A 16829-nucleotide genomic window follows, 5' to 3' on the forward strand; every position below is an offset into this window, starting at 1 on the left:
ATGTTCTAGATATGATTAACTATTGCAATTTATTCCAGAATTTTGGACGAAAATAGCTAATAGCTGTCCTTCTGTAACAATATTCAAGGTCTAATATGAAAACAAATGTTGTCAGCGTTTGGAAATGCAAAGAAACGTATTCCGGGCTTAGGCAAAGTACACACATTTTTGGTTTATACTTGGTGAAAATCGCAAGTTTCGTTTTATATTTGACATTAAATGTATTGAAGTTTTAGAATACAGTTTCGAAAATCATTTTATGTCGAAAACTGTGAGAAATTGTGAAGAAACATGAAACTGTACATGTTTTCATACTGTCTGCGTACGACTGAAATTCTACGCTTACTATGAACGAGGTTTATGACTGCCAAAATCGTGAAAATAATTGTTTTTATTTCTTGAAAATTATATTTCTTTACCGAAGGATCCAAAATGAGTACAAAAATGTCAAAAGAATGAAGTAAATTGTACAGGAAAGAACGTGGGGTAACCTTTTGAAGAAATGCATTATTTTCGGGGAAATTTTCTTCCTAAAAAAATTATTATTCATCGTAATTTCCGATATGTCTTGACATAAAATGATTTTCGAAGCTGTATTCTAAAACTTCAATACATTTAATGTCAAATATAAAACGAAACTTGCGATTTTCACCAAGTACAAACCAAAAATGTGTTTACTTTGCCTAAGCCCGGATTACGTTTCTTTGTATTTCCAAACGCTGACAACATTTATTTTCATATTAGACCTTGAATATTGTTACAGAAGGACTGCTATTAGCTATTTTCGTCAAAAATTCTGGAATAAATCGCAATAGTTAATAATATCTAGAACATTTTTCTTAAGTTTTTCAAATATTCGTCCCACTTTTTGTTCATGCCAAATTTTTAATAAAATTACCGTTTTTTTACATATTTCTATAGCAGAGGCATTCCAAAAGAAGAAAAGAACAAAAATTTGCGGTACTTTGCTTTGAAAATCCTTAAAAACTCCAAATATATAGTGCTTATAGGTGTACGAATACGAACTTTGCCACCCACACAGGCGCCATCTATACCCAAATGACGGAATAAATTAAAAATGTGTTTTGTTATTCTTAAATCTTTCTTCATTATGGTAATTCCTATCAATTATTTCATATTTGCACATAAAATATGGAATTAATTAAGATTTTATTAATTTTTTAGGTGTGTACGAATATGAACTTTGCATACTGTATAAACAATATTTAATACGGGAATGGTGAATACTGGAGATTCTGTTGTACTAAGACCTGTTTTTATTACCAATATTTTTTCGATTGTAGTCAGAATTTAAAAAAAAAATTGCCGTATCGCATCCCTACACAGCTACCATATTTTTTATTTCGAATTTCCAAAACTACGTATCATATTGCAAATTTCAGATTTGACTCCTGGTTTTACCCCTTCACTAACACAGCATTCTCTTCCAGTACGAATTTCCAAACACTAAACTTTATCTCACCCCCTTCACAACAAAAATTACGCACATTCACAATTCAAGGTTCTAGCTTTAGCGGTTTCGCCCAGAACCCGAATAGGTCCGTTAAATTTTCGGCCACGTTTTCGTATATCCCCATATAACGGTACTTCTCGAAATTGTACTTAATGTGCACCGGTATGTCAACAGTATATAAGGGAAAATTTTTTGAAGGCATTTCAATTTAGGATTTTTTAATATCAGTACCTTAACCTTAGTACCTTAACTATTTAAAATGGTTTTGGTATCAACATGTTTCCCAACTTTTCCTACACATAGGTAAACGTTTCAAAAATTACTTCCTTATATTCAACATATATCCTAACCCCAATTCAGTTTTCCAGTTCCCCTGAAACCCATTTGAGGACTATTTAGTAGTTTTTGTATAAATAAGTACGAATTTCAAAACCTCCTCCCTACCTCCACTCTAAACACCAATTGCTAATCTAATAACGAATTTCAAAATTCCAGTTCTACCCTTTACACAAAATCACAAATTGTACAAAATTCTATACCATATAGCAAATACCAAAAGGTACCAAATTTTGTACCATTTAGCACTTTTCGTACACGATTTTCCAAAATGTACTTTCATATCTCAGCTCTATCCGTTCACCTAAACCCAAATTATAGCCAATGTAGTTCCATTTAGCACTTTTCCATAAGTACGAATTTCCAAAACTACCTCAATCCTACACTCCAACAATAATCTGTTCACGCAAATACAAATTATAGCGAATTTCGTACCATTTAGTACTACTTCGTGCACATTAGTACGATTTTCCAAAGCTACCTCCATATCTCAATTCTATATTCCAACAGTAATCTTAATTCCAAATTTCAGGATTCCAGGTCTTCAAATCCAAATCACCCTAAACTCACTACCATTTAGGACTTTTCGACCTTTGGTACATCTTTCTTACATCATTCCAAATTTCAGGATTCCGGCCCTATTCGTTAACCCATACCCAAATTGTACTATATTTAGTACCATTTAGTATTTTTCGTATAATTTTAATTCGAATTTCCAAAAACCTTTCTTTTTTACTCTCCATCAGTGACCTTCATTCCAAATTTCAAGATTCCAGCTCTATCCGTTCACCCAAACCCAAATTGTACTAAATTTACTACCATTTATTACTTTTCGTACATTTATAGTTCGAATTCCAAAAACCTTTCATTTTCACTCTTCATCAGTGATCCTCATTCCAAATTTCAGGATTCCAGCTCTATCCGTGCACCCAAATCCAAATTGTACTAAATTTAGTACCATTTAGTACTTTTCGTGCACTTATAGTTCTAATTTCTAAAAACCTTTCTTTGTTACTCTCCATCAGTGACCCTCATTACAAATTTCAGGATTCCAGCTCAATCCGTTCACCCAAATCCAAATTGTACTAAATTTAGTACCATTTAGAACTTTTCGTGCACTTATGGTACGAATTTCCAAAAACCTTTCTTTCTTACTCTCCACCAGTGACCCTAATTTAATGTTTCAGGATTCTAGCTCCATCCGTTCACCCAAATCCAAATTGTACTAAATTTAGTAATTTTAGTACCCTTATAGTTCGAATTTCCTTTCATTGTTACTCTTCATCAGTGACCCTCATTCCAAATGTCTGCATTCCAGCTCAATCCGTTCACCCAAATCAAAATTGTACTAAATTTAGTACCATTTAGTACTTTTCGTACCCTTGTAATTCGAATTTTCAAAAAACCTTTCTTTTTTACTCTTCATCAGTGACCTTCATTCCAAATTTCAGGATTCCAGCTCTATTCGTTCACCCAAACCCAAATTGTACTAAATTTAGTACCATTTAGTACTTTTCGTACCTTTACAGTTCGAATTTACAAAAACCTTTCATTGTTACTCTTCTTCAGTGACCTTCATTCCAAATGTCTGTATTCCAGCTTAATACGTTCACCCAAATCAAAATTGTACTAAATTTAGTACCATTTAGTACTTTTCGTACCCTTACAGTTCGAATTTCCAAAAACCTTTCATTATTACTCTTCATCAGTGACCCTCATTCCAAATGCCTGTATTCCACCTCTATCCGTTCACACAAATCCAAATTGTACTAAATTTAGTACCATTTAGTACTTTTCGTACCCTTGTAGTTCGAATTTCCAAAAACCCGGTGGTACATCTTTCTAGCTCTCCATCAGTTACCCTCATTCCAAATTTCAGAATTCTAGCTCTTACCGTTTGCCTAATACAAAGGGAACCATATTTAGTACCTTTTAGTACTTTTCGTACACTTCTAGGTCGAATTTCCAAAAACCCAGCCTTATCTCACCCCTACACAACAACAGCAACCTACACCCAAAATTTCAAGTTTCTAGCTTCGGCCGTTTCGTCTGGGCGTTGATGAATCAATCAGTCAGTCAGTCAGTGAGTCATCATTACTGAACTCTTTTATAAGTATAGATAATATATAAAATATTAAAAATATAAAATGTAAAATATAACATATAATATATAAAAAATAAAATAAAGAATATAAAAATTTAATATATAAAATACAAAATATAAAATATACAAAATATAAACTATTAAATACAAAATATAAAATATAAAACATAAAATAAAAATTATAATATATAAATACAAACAATTTAAAATATAATATATAAAATATAAAATATAATATAAAAAATAAAAAAAAAATAAAATATAAAATATAAAAAATTTAAAATATAAATACAAAATATAAAATAAATATTAAATATAAAATATGGGATAAAATATAGGGAACTGCCTTTAACACCCGTTAAAGGTAGTGAGATAACATGTGCCGCGCGATCACCCATAAGAACGTTAAAAACTTGGGTTTGGTCGTCGAGTTAGTAACCCTTCTCTAGAAAAAACAGCCTACTATGAAAAAACGAAAGAAAAGAAAAACAAACCCCTCTAAAGTTGACGAACCCCGCAAACGTTTTATGGACCATGATCTGCGAATCTGCACCTGGAATGTTTGCACTCTTTATAGAGAAGGTGCAGTTTACGCATTGGCAGATGTACTTGAAAAGTACAAGGCCGACATTACTGCCATACAGGAAATACGATGGATTGGGAAAGGCGTCACAACAACACCTAAAGGTGAGGCACTGTATTGTAGCTGTCATGACGTAAACCTAAACTTCAGCTTCACCCCAGTGAATGAAAGACTTGCTGCAATTCGAATTTTTCAACATCAGCTTTATTTGCGCTCATGCTCCCACTGAAGAAAAGGACGAACAGACCAAACATATATTTTACGAGCGCTTAGAAGAAAAATATGACCGTTGCCCTACCCATGACATTAAAATCATTCTAGGCGATTCTAATGCCAAAATTGGAAAGGAGAATATCTTTAGACAAACAGTCAGGAAATTCAGTCTCCACAGTGAAACATCTGACAATGATATGAGGCTGATAGACTTTGCAGCTGCAACAAACATGGTAGTTAGCAGTACTAGATTTAATCATCTCGATATTCATAAGGGCACCTGGCTCTCTCCAGATCAAAGAACAAGTAATCAAATTGATCATCTTGTGATAGATGGAAGACATTCATCGAGCGTGTTGGATGTACGATCGTTCCGAGGCGCCAACATTGATTTGGACCACTACCTTGTTGCAGCAAAGGTACGCACCCGCTTAAACTAGCAAACAAAGTACGAACAGACACAACACTAAGACATCGGTAAGCTGCAATCACAACAGATAGCCACCGCATATTCCACTCAACTAGCCCAATTGCTTAATCAAAGCACTCCTCATCCCGATAACATATCAGCGCAATGGCAAAACATTGCCCACTCCATGCAAACACCCGCAAAATCCATACTTGGATACCAGAGGCCTCCACCAAGGAATCCATGGTATGATCAGGAGTGTCGTGCTGCCACCGAAGAGAAAAATGCGGCATATAGGGCTACTTTACAATCCGTAGCAACGCGTAGCGCACGAGAGAGATACAGGGAAAAAAGGAGAGAGGAGAAACGTCTTTTCCGCAGAAAAAGAGAGAGATGGAAAAGCGGGAGGCTGAAAAAATCGAGATGTACAGGAGCCAGAATGAAGTCCGAAAATTCTACCAAAGAGTCAAGCATCAAACTGATGGCTTTGGTACAGGCACATCCTCCTGTAGAGACCAGCAAGGTAATTTGGTAACTGATACAGATAGTGTACTCTGGATATGGAAAGAACATTTTTCAAAACTGTTGGTATCCAATAGCAGCGAAGACGACGAAGATACCACAGATCCAATCCCAGAATATGGTATAGAATGTATACCGCCCGGCCAAGATGAGGTAAAAACAGCAATCAACCGGCTGAAGAATAATAAAGCCGCAGGAGCCGATGGCTTACCAGCAGAGCTGTTTAAAACCGGAGGCGGCGCGCTGATAAGGTGTATGTATCAGCTAGTTAGCACCATCTGGCAGGAAGAACGCGTACCCGACGATTGGAACCTAAGCATCCTGTGTCCCGTAAACAAGAAAGGAGATAAGGCTGTATGCTCCAACTATAGGGGCATAAGTCTTCTCCCTATTGCCTATAAGATAGTGTCAGGGATATTGTGCGAACGACTAAAACCCATGGTCAACGAAATAATGGGACCATACCAATGCGGCTTTAGACCTGGCAAGTCCACCATTGACCAGATATTTACCCTGCGGAAAATTCTGGAGAAGACCCAAGAGATGCAGATCGACACCTACCACCTTTTTGTCGATTATAAAGCAGCCTTCGACAGCCCGCTACGTTCAAAGGTATTCCAAGCCATGTCTGAATTTGGTATTCCCGCAAAGCTCATTCGGCTTTGTAAAATGACTCTAACTGACACAAGATCTTAAGTTAAGTTAAGGAAAGAATCTATACGAAGAGTTTTGTACCAAAAGAGGTGACAGGCAAGGAGACAGCCCTTCGTGTGATCTTTTTAACATCCTGCTAAAAAAGGTTATACGAGCGGCAAACGTTAAAAGAAGTGGCACAATCTACACCAATAGCCACATGTTACTTGCTTATGCTGATGATATAGACATCATGGGGCTATCAGTAAAAGAAGTAACCGAGACCTTTATGAAGGTCGAAGGATAATCTGCTAATGTGGGTCTGTCGGTAAACGGCGAGAAGACCAAGTTGATGGTGTCGACGCGCAATGCGTCCATTGAGATCGGACCAACTGTTGAAGTTGGTTCCTATAATATTGAGGTAGTAAAAGACTTCGTCTACCTCGGCACCTCCGTAAACACAACAAACGACATCAGTTGTTAAATAAAAAGAAGAATTGTATTGGCTAACAGATGCTACGTTGGTTTAAGTAAGCAGTTTAAAAACAAAGCAACATCTCGTCAAACAAAAATAACGCTCTGGAAAACAATGATACTACCCGTGCTGATGTATGGCTCCGAAGCCTGGGTACTTGCGCAAGCAGACTGCACTGCCATGCTTGGTGTGTTTGAGAGAAAAATTCTTCGAAAGATCTACGGGCCGATTTGCGTTGACGGTGCATATCGACGTCGTATGAACCACGAGCTATATCAGCTATACAAAGACATGCATATAGTTAAACGTATCGAGATGCAACGATTGCGTTGGCTTGGCCATATCATAAGAATGAGCGATGATGAACCCGCTAAAAAGGCGTATGAATACATGCCACGTGGCGGTGCACGCGGAATCGGCAGGCCTAAGCTTCGATGGAGCATACAATTGGATGAAGAAATGAAAAAGTGCGGTATTCCAAAAAGCGAAGCGAAAAACAGAGAGTAATGGAGATCTTTCCTTAGTTCGGTCTATGGAACAAATGTTCTGTAATGGGCCAGCTAAGTAAGTAAGTAAATATAAAATATAACATATCAAATATATAATATAAAGCATATAGAATATGCAATATAAAAATTTAAAATATAAAATATAAACTGTGGAATATAAAATATGAAATATAAATATTTTAAAACCCCAATTTAACACCTAAATACTTTTTTATATATATGCAAAATAAAATATTTAAGACAAGATATAAGATATTTCATTTAATGTGTCATTTATATAGCTCCAGATATGCGTGACATTGTCACTACAGTGCTTATTTAATATTTTTTATCGATTTTTTCTTTCTACTCCTGGCATATTAACTATAATTCAAAATTCAGTTTTATTGCAGTTCACATGAGAAATTTACAAAAAAAAACAATAATCTCAATTTCAAAGGAACGAACATATGCAATATTTCTATAATTATTCATGGCAGAGTTATTCCATCTCCCCTACCTCCCTCTCCATCATTCTCTCCGTTTCATTTGTTTCATTTGAATTTCATTCATTGTGCTAACCAATGTTAACACTTCATTGGGTTTAATTAAAAGCATGTCAAATGACGACGAGGACGCCGCCTTCCCTTTGCCAACCAAATATCCTTCCGTTTGTCCTTGGTCCTGGCTGGCTATTGAATTTGGTATTGTAATTTTTCTTCCACTCTAATTAAACCATACATTTTAATGAAAAAAAGTAGGAGTAACCATAAACGACAAAGACAACAAACATATCATGCTACCATGCTTTGCCTGGAAAACTGAGCTAAAGGCTTGCATATAAATAGTAGCACAGCCAGCAACAATACAACAGGAACTATACACAACGGCAATATTCTAATGAGTTGCCACAAATTATGCAGCAATTTACCCATAGTTTCAAAAGCTTTGCTTTTGCTCTCCTCATCGGCCTAAATGGACATCCAAAGAAATAATCGTAACGTCACAGAGAATTTTGCCTCTAACAAACTTTGTGTGTTGAATTCTTAATAAATTCCGAATCATGCACAGCAGTATTCCAATACAAAGTGAACTAAGCCTTATGGAGTTGCCATCATGCTCATCATCCTCCTGTGGTTCATAGACTCTGCGGTATTGAGCAAAACACAGTTTTTGCCGCAATAAAAAAACACGTATGATGTTCTTGCTCCTCGTTAACCACAAATAAGAGCATCGAATCCTACACTTAATATGAGTTTATTTGAATAACATTCCATAAACGACGACCAGGACGATGCCCAAGTATACAAAACATTCCTATAGTGAACAGTACTTTTTTCTTTAGCAGTAGATGGAGGGATAATTTTTAATTAAAGAAAATTACAAAGATACAATTTTTTCAACTTTTTATAAAATACCAACAACAGGTAGTCCATCGATAGAATACCCTACACAGAATACCTCCTAACTAAAAGACCTTCTAGGAGTCTTCTTTAAACACAAGACCTTTTACAGGTCTCCGACCTTTCTTCTTATCTCTATACAACAGGACGGCTGGAGGTCCATAGGGTATCTTCTGCACCGAGGAAAAAAAACGACCCCTCTAACACATGTCCCAAACATATTTTGCAGCAAACATATATATGTTTGGAACAAGGCGCATTTGACTTCCTTTCGTGGGATAGCGTGCTCGCAAAGCTGTTTCTTCTCTGGTCCAGTTATTTCAGTGGACGAAGGGCTTGTGTCGTGGGAGCCAATGAGACGGTCTGGACAGATGTGGAGCGAGGCTGCCCTCAGGGGTCTATCTGTGGTCCATATATTTGGAACCTCATGATGGATTCTCTGCTGCGGGAGTTAGCGACCACTTTCAAGATCTGTGCGTATGCTGATGATCTCCTCATCATGATTGAAGGTGAGGCTCGTGCCGAACTGGAACGTCGTGCTGAGGAGGCCGTGGGTATCGTGGGGGTCTGGAGTGACCGAGTGGGTGTTGAGGTGTCAAAGGAGAAGACTGAGCTAATGCTGCTGAAATGCAGATTAGCACACAGTCGACGTCCCGACGACTGCTGTAGCTGGAATGGTCAGAACGGTCTTGCGGACCGACTGGGGTTTGAGCAGACGATCCGTGCGCACCATATATGGTGGACTCTTTGTTGCCTGTGCAACATATGGGGCGCCTGTATGGTGTGCTGCAGCAGAATCTGTTGTTGGACGTAGGATGCCTGCCAGTGTGTCGCACTGTGTCCACGGACGCAGTGCAGGTGCTACTGTGCGCCCTGCCCGTTGATCTGGAAGCGAGATGTAGGACTGTTCTGTACAAGCTGAAGCGTGGCTTGCAACTGTCTGAGGATGATTGGCTCGGGCTTTCTGATCTGGTGGATGGGGATATTAGGCGGCGCAGTGCAATCCTTCGGGAGCGTGCTGCTGTTAGGTGGCGGACTAGGTGGACGGACAGCGACAAAGGGCGGGTACTGGACCGCCCAGACTTCAGCTTTACCATGAGTCTGGGATTCTTACTGACGGGGCATGACTCTCTAAATGCATTTTTATATGCAAGAGGCCTGTCCAGGACAGATTTATGTGGGATGACTGAGGACTGGAGGCATATACTGACGGAATGTCCTACTATGATGACATTAGAGTTTTAGCCAATATGGGTATAACGTATGGAGGGGCGGGGTGGGATTTTAGTAGGGCACTTGGAGACAGTCGGACCTTTAGTTGTTTAAGTAGGTATGCACGTGAAGTGTTTGATAGGAGAAGGACTAGACTTAGTGGAGGTAACTCCTTCACATAGTAATCTCTACAGTTGGGCGTGTTGGTGTTGGAGGAGGAGGAGGTTTGGAGAAGTTGAGTGGTGCGGCGTTGGTTCCTGGTGTGGATGTCGTGCCGGTCATCCGTGAGGGTGGCTTGGTCTATTGTTTGTGTTGTGTTGTCCGTTGCCGCGGTCCCTATGGGCCCATTGTGCAGTCCGTGAGGGCAGCATGTTAATTGTTTGTGGTCCTGTGTTGTTTGTTAATTCTGCTGGCTTATTTGGAGGAGGTCACCAGTCCGGGACTGTTTGGAGTCCAACTGGTAGTGGTCATTGACCACGAAGCCTGACCGGAGGCTATATTCTGGTACCGCGGGTGCCAGGTGCCCCCAGATCCTCGGATCTGGCCTGGCAGTTAGTGTTGGCCCCCTTGTGGGATCATCGCGGTGGCTGTGGTTTAGACCCAAATCGCGGGTAGAGTTTCGGCTCGAATGTGGAGTTGCATGGCAACCGGGTGCCTGACCCATAGAAAGGCAGGAGTTTAGATAGGCTCCGCTCCAAACCAAGGTGACGATCACGTCCAAATACGTGTGAGCGAATTGGTACTCGTACTTTCCGTGCGGGGGCGTTGGTAGACGCATTGTATTCACCCGGTGTTAAGAGCACTGTGGGGTAGGCCGTATGGTAGGTACCCACATAAAACACCACGACGTATATGTTTGGAACAGTCCCAAACATAACATATGTTTGGGTCCTGCAAACAAATATATATTTGAATGCAAACAATTATATATTTGAATGCAAAAACAAACTTTATTTGCCCTTCCGTCTTCGCTTCTGCGTCTTCTATTATACCATACAAAATAAACGAAAGCCATCCATAAAAAATATGTTCTAACATAAAAATATGTTGGTACCCAAACAATTAAAATTGAGATATGTTACAAAGTGTTCAAACATATATTTGTTTAGATCCAAACATATTCCTAACATATCTTTTTCTGCGTGTGTTTTTAGAAGACCTGTAGTGCGATTCTGTAACTCTATTTTAGAGTTACCGACAATTGTCGGTAAAATTAAAATGGTATATTTCGGTAATTACCGATGTTTTTCGGTAAGTTAGCGATGAATAAAAATCAGTCGTAAAGTTTTACTGATAGCAAGAGTGTTGTCAGCTTTTATTTGAACATTTAATTCATATTTTTGCGTTTTACTTTTACCGATTTTTGTCTGTAACTCAAAAAATGTGTTAGAGAATCGCACTACTGTAGGAAGTTTTCATTTTCTGTTTTCTTTAAAAAGAAGACCTTCAACAGGTCTCTTGTAGACTTATGACTGTCTGCAGATCTTCTATAGATAAGAAAACATCACCAAGTCTTCATTTCCTCTATACGCTGGCTTAACTCTTCAAAACAGTACTTTTTTAAACATGAATCCTGCACTTGAAAATCCTGAAACAAAATCCTTACATTTCATCTAGCAGATTAAAGTTTTATCAGCGTTGAAGTTATTTCGCAATATGTCCCTGAAAGTGAATACACGTATTGAAATTGAAATTCAACTCCCACTGCAATACTACATTCAAAATTTATTCGAAACTCAACATAACAAACAAAAAAGCACAGCCCGGACAACAAACGAAAATTCAAAATTTATTCGAAACTCAACATAACAAACAAAAAAGCACAGCCCGGACAACGAACCAACAAGTGTTCCTGCATCAGAGCAATTCATGCAGGTTAAATATGCTGTCGTGGCAAACAAAAGATGCATTCATTACCACTGACAGATAGCAAAAGAATGCTCTGTGTCTCTCAGAAAAAGAAAATATAATTGTTGATGCCAGCCAAGCAGCAGTGAAGTCAAATTTTTGGGTAAATGCAAAATGCAGAGGAAAAACTTTTTTTGTTGTTTCCACGTAAAAACTTTTTATCCTTTGCCGAACTATTCATCAGTCATGTTTTCACATGAGATTTGCCTTTGCCTCTTTCACTCTTCATCTTAACAATGTTAGCCGACCATAAAGTTTTGCCTTGAAAACAAAAAGTTTGTAAAGGAAATTTTTCTCACAATGAAATTTTCCAACATGATTTCTTAAATCGGAAAATTCTTGAGATGCTTTATGTCCTGCACTTGATTTTTCAATTTCAAACTAAAATGAAAGGAAAAGAATGGAAACCACCAAAACTTTTGGGGTGAAAATTTGAGCTCAAAACTAATTGACTTTTGATTTTAACCACAGCTAGAACAAGATTTTTCGTATTCATTAGTTGTAGAAAGTTGGCTGCGATTTTGTTGTTTTTGGAAACCATTTATTGGTTTGTAAACACCAAAATGTTTGCTGGAGCCAGAGAAGAGGTCACCAGGGACTTGTTGGCGGTAATTATCGAAAGCAAAGGATAAACGATTTTGTGTAGTTGCTGCCCGAACAAGGCACGCAGCTTGATGTTGAAAGTCAAGTGTTAAATACCCCATTGAATAATTAAATATTAATTACGCCAAACAAACATGTTTGCCTTCATATTTCAAACACGAAATTAGGAAAGTTTGTGTTGAAGCGTGACCAAAATTAAATGCCCTGCAAAGGGAATAAAGTAGTTGCAAAATAGAAGCAATCACTTCCTATTAGGCACAAATAAAAAGATTTCATTCACATTAATTAACGAGTTGTAATGCCTTTTATATGATTTTTATACTTTGTATTTTATATTTTATATTTTATATTTTATATTTTATATTTTATATTTTATATTTTATATTTTATATTTTATATTTTATATTTTATATTTTATATTTTATATGTTATATTTTATATTTTATATTTTATATTTTATATTTTATATTTTATATTTTATATTTTATATTTTATATTTTATATTTTATATTTTATATTTTATATTTTATATTTTATATTTTATATTTTATATTTTATATTTTATATTTTATATTTTATATTTTATATTTTATATTTTATATTTTATATTTTATATTTTATATTTTATATTTTATATTTTATATTTTATATTTTATATTTTATATTTTATATTTTATATTTTATATTTTATATTTTATATTTTATATTTTATATTTTATATTTTATATTTTATATTTTATATTTTATATTTTATATTTTATATTTTATATTTTATATTTTATATTTTATATTTTATATTTTATATTTTATATTTTATATTTTATATTTTATATTTTATATTTTATATTTTATATTTTATATTTTATATTTTATATTTTATATTTTATATTTTATATTTTATATTTTATATTTTATATTTTATATTTTATATTTTATATTTTATATTTTATATTTTATATTTTATATTTTATATTTTATATTTTATATTTTATATTTTATATTTTATATTTTATATTTTATATTTTATATTTTATATTTTATATTTTATATTTTATATTTTATATTTTATATTTTATATTTTATATTTTATATTTTATATTTTATATTTTATATTTTATATTTTATATTTTATATTTTATATTTTATATTTTATATTTTATATTTTATATTTTATATTTTATATTTTATATTTTATATTTTATATTTTATATTTTATATTTTATATTTTATATTTTATATTTTATATTTTATATTTTATATTTTATATTTTATATTTTATATTTTATATTTTATATTTTATATTTTATATTTTATATTTTATATTTTATATTTTATATTTTATATTTTATATTTTATATTTTATATTTTATATTTTATATTTTATATTTTATATTTTATATTTTATATTTTATATTTTATATTTTATATTTTATATTTTATATTTTATATTTTATATTTTATATTTTATATTTTATATTTTATATTTTATATTTTATATTTTATATTTTATATTTTATATTTTATATTTTATATTTTATATTTTATATTTTATATTTTATATTTTATATTTTATATTTTATATTTTATATTTTATATTTTATATTTTATATTTTATATTTTATATTTTATATTTTATATTTTATATTTTATATTTTATATTTTATATTTTATATTTTATATTTTATATTTTATATTTTATATTTTATATTTTATATTTTATATTTTATATTTTATATTTTATATTTTATATTTTATATTTTATATTTTATATTTTATATTTTATATTTTATATTTTATATTTTATATTTTATATTTTATATTTTATATTTTATATTTTATATTTTATATTTTATATTTTATATTTTATATTTTATATTTTATATTTTATATTTTATATTTTATATTTTATATTTTATATTTTATATTTTATATTTTATATTTTATATTTTATATTTTATATTTTATATTTTATATTTTATATTTTATATTTTATATTTTATATTTTATATTTTATATTTTATATTTTATATTTTATATTTTATATTTTATATTTTATATTTTATATTTTATATTTTATATTTTATATTTTATATTTTATATTTTATATTTTATATTTTATATTTTATATTTTATATTTTATATTTTATATTTTATATTTTATATTTTATATTTTATATTTTATATTTTATATTTTATATTTTATATTTTATATTTTATATTTTATATTTTATATTTTATATTTTATATTTTATATTTTATATTTTATATTTTATATTTTATATTTTATATTTTATATTTTATATTTTATATTTTATATTTTATATTTTATATTTTATATTTTATATTTTATATTTTATATTTTATATTTTATATTTTATATTTTATATTTTATATTTTATATTTTATATTTTATATTTTATATTTTATATTTTATATTTTATATTTTATATTTTATATTTTATATTTTATATTTTATATTTTATATTTTATATTTTATATTTTATATTTTATATTTTATATTTTATATTTTATATTTTATATTTTATATTTTATATTTTATATTTTATATTTTATATTTTATATTTTATATTTTATATTTTATATTTTATATTTTATATTTTATATTTTATATTTTATATTTTATATTTTATATTTTATATTTTATATTTTATATTTTATATTTTATATTTTATATTTTATATTTAATATTTTATATTTTATATTTTATATTTTATATTTTATATTTTATATTTTATATTTTATATTTTATATTTTATATTTTATATTTTATATTTTATATTTTATATTTTATATTTTATATTTTATATTTTATATTTTATATTTTATATTTTATATTTTATATTTTATATTTTATATTTTATATTTTATATTTTATATTTTATATTTTATATTTTATATTTTATATTTTATATTTTATATTTTATATTTTATATTTTATATTTTATATTTTATATTTTATATTTTATATTTTATATTTTATATTTTATATTTTATATTTTATATTTTATATTTTATATTTTATATTTTATATTTTATATTTTATATTTTATATTTTATATTTTATATTTTATATTTTATATTTTATATTTTATATTTTATATTTTATATTTTATATTTTATATTTTATATTTTATATTTTATATTTTATATTTTATATTTTATATTTTATATTTTATATTTTATATTTTATATTTTATATTTTATATTTTATATTTTATATTTTATATTTTATATTTTATATTTTATATTTTATATTTTATATTTTATATTTTATATTTTATATTTTATATTTTATATTTTATATTTTATATTTTATATTTTATATTTTATATTTTATATTTTATATTTTATATTTTATATTTTATATTTTATATTTTATATTTTATATTTTATATTTTATATTTTATATTTTATATTTTATATTTTATATTTTATATTTTATATTTTATATTTTATATTTTATATTTTATATTTTATATTTTATATTTTATATTTTATATTTTATATTTTATATTTTATATTTTATATTTTATATTTTATATTTTATATTTTATATTTTATATTTTATATTTTATATTTTATATTTTATATTTTATATTTTATATTTTATATTTTATATTTTATATTTTATATTTTATATTTTATATTTTATATTTTATATTTTATATTTTATATTTTATATTTTATATTTTATATTTTATATTTTATATTTTATATTTTATATTTTATATTTTATATTTTATATTTTATATTTTATATTTTATATTTTATATTTTATATTTTATATTTTATATTTTATATTTTATATTTTATATTTTATATTTTATATTTTATATTTTATATTTTATATTTTATATTTTATATTTTATATTTTATATTTTATATTTTATATTTTATATTTTAAAATTTTCTATGTTACCAATTTTAACGGATTCCACGACTCTTCGAACTCAGTTCCCCAACCATCGCAAACATTTTTAATCAATTTAAAAACTGTTTTGTATTTAAATTGAAATGTCTCATTTTTTTGCTTGCAACTGACAGAGTTTGCCACAGTTTCCGTTATCAACAAAAGTGAAAAAAGAGTCTGAAAACAGCCATAACGACACGGATGGCCCGCATATTCAAGAAGTGATAGGAAAAAACAACGCTAGGCTTGTGAGTTTAGTTATAAAACCTCAAGAGATTTGCTATTTTTTGCAGTTTTTTGTTTCCGTTTCCGTGTTAGAAACAAAAAACAAAAACGAACTATGTCAGCAAAACTGCATACGCACAGAATGCACACTCAAATACACATACAAACTAACACAAACATAGAAAATCAACGACCCGTATACAAATAGAAAACTGAAGTTTCATTCATATGGAAAACTAAAAAAAAAAAAAAAATATGTGCAGACACACATAGAAAAAAAAAAAAAAATAGGCGAAGAAGCAACCTTTAT

At 29.7% G+C, this 16829-nt stretch overlaps 2 protein-coding genes across 19 annotated transcripts in view; one reads left to right on the plus strand and one right to left on the minus strand.

The window, feature by feature from the left end:
* The window catches only part of Nadsyn (NAD synthetase), a 443475-nt gene that overhangs the window by 318777 nt on the left and 107869 nt on the right, over positions 1–16829 (minus strand). The gene's annotated exons all lie outside the window — the stretch shown is intronic.
* The window catches only part of Nna1 (Nna1 carboxypeptidase), a 411438-nt gene that overhangs the window by 293780 nt on the left and 100829 nt on the right, over positions 1–16829 (plus strand). The window lies entirely within an intron of this gene.

The sequence above is a fragment of the Musca autumnalis genome, unplaced genomic scaffold (genome assembly GCF_047663935.1).
Source record: "Musca autumnalis isolate F117 unplaced genomic scaffold, ASM4766393v1 scaffold_3, whole genome shotgun sequence".
NCBI lineage: Eukaryota > Metazoa > Arthropoda > Insecta > Diptera > Muscidae > Musca > Musca autumnalis.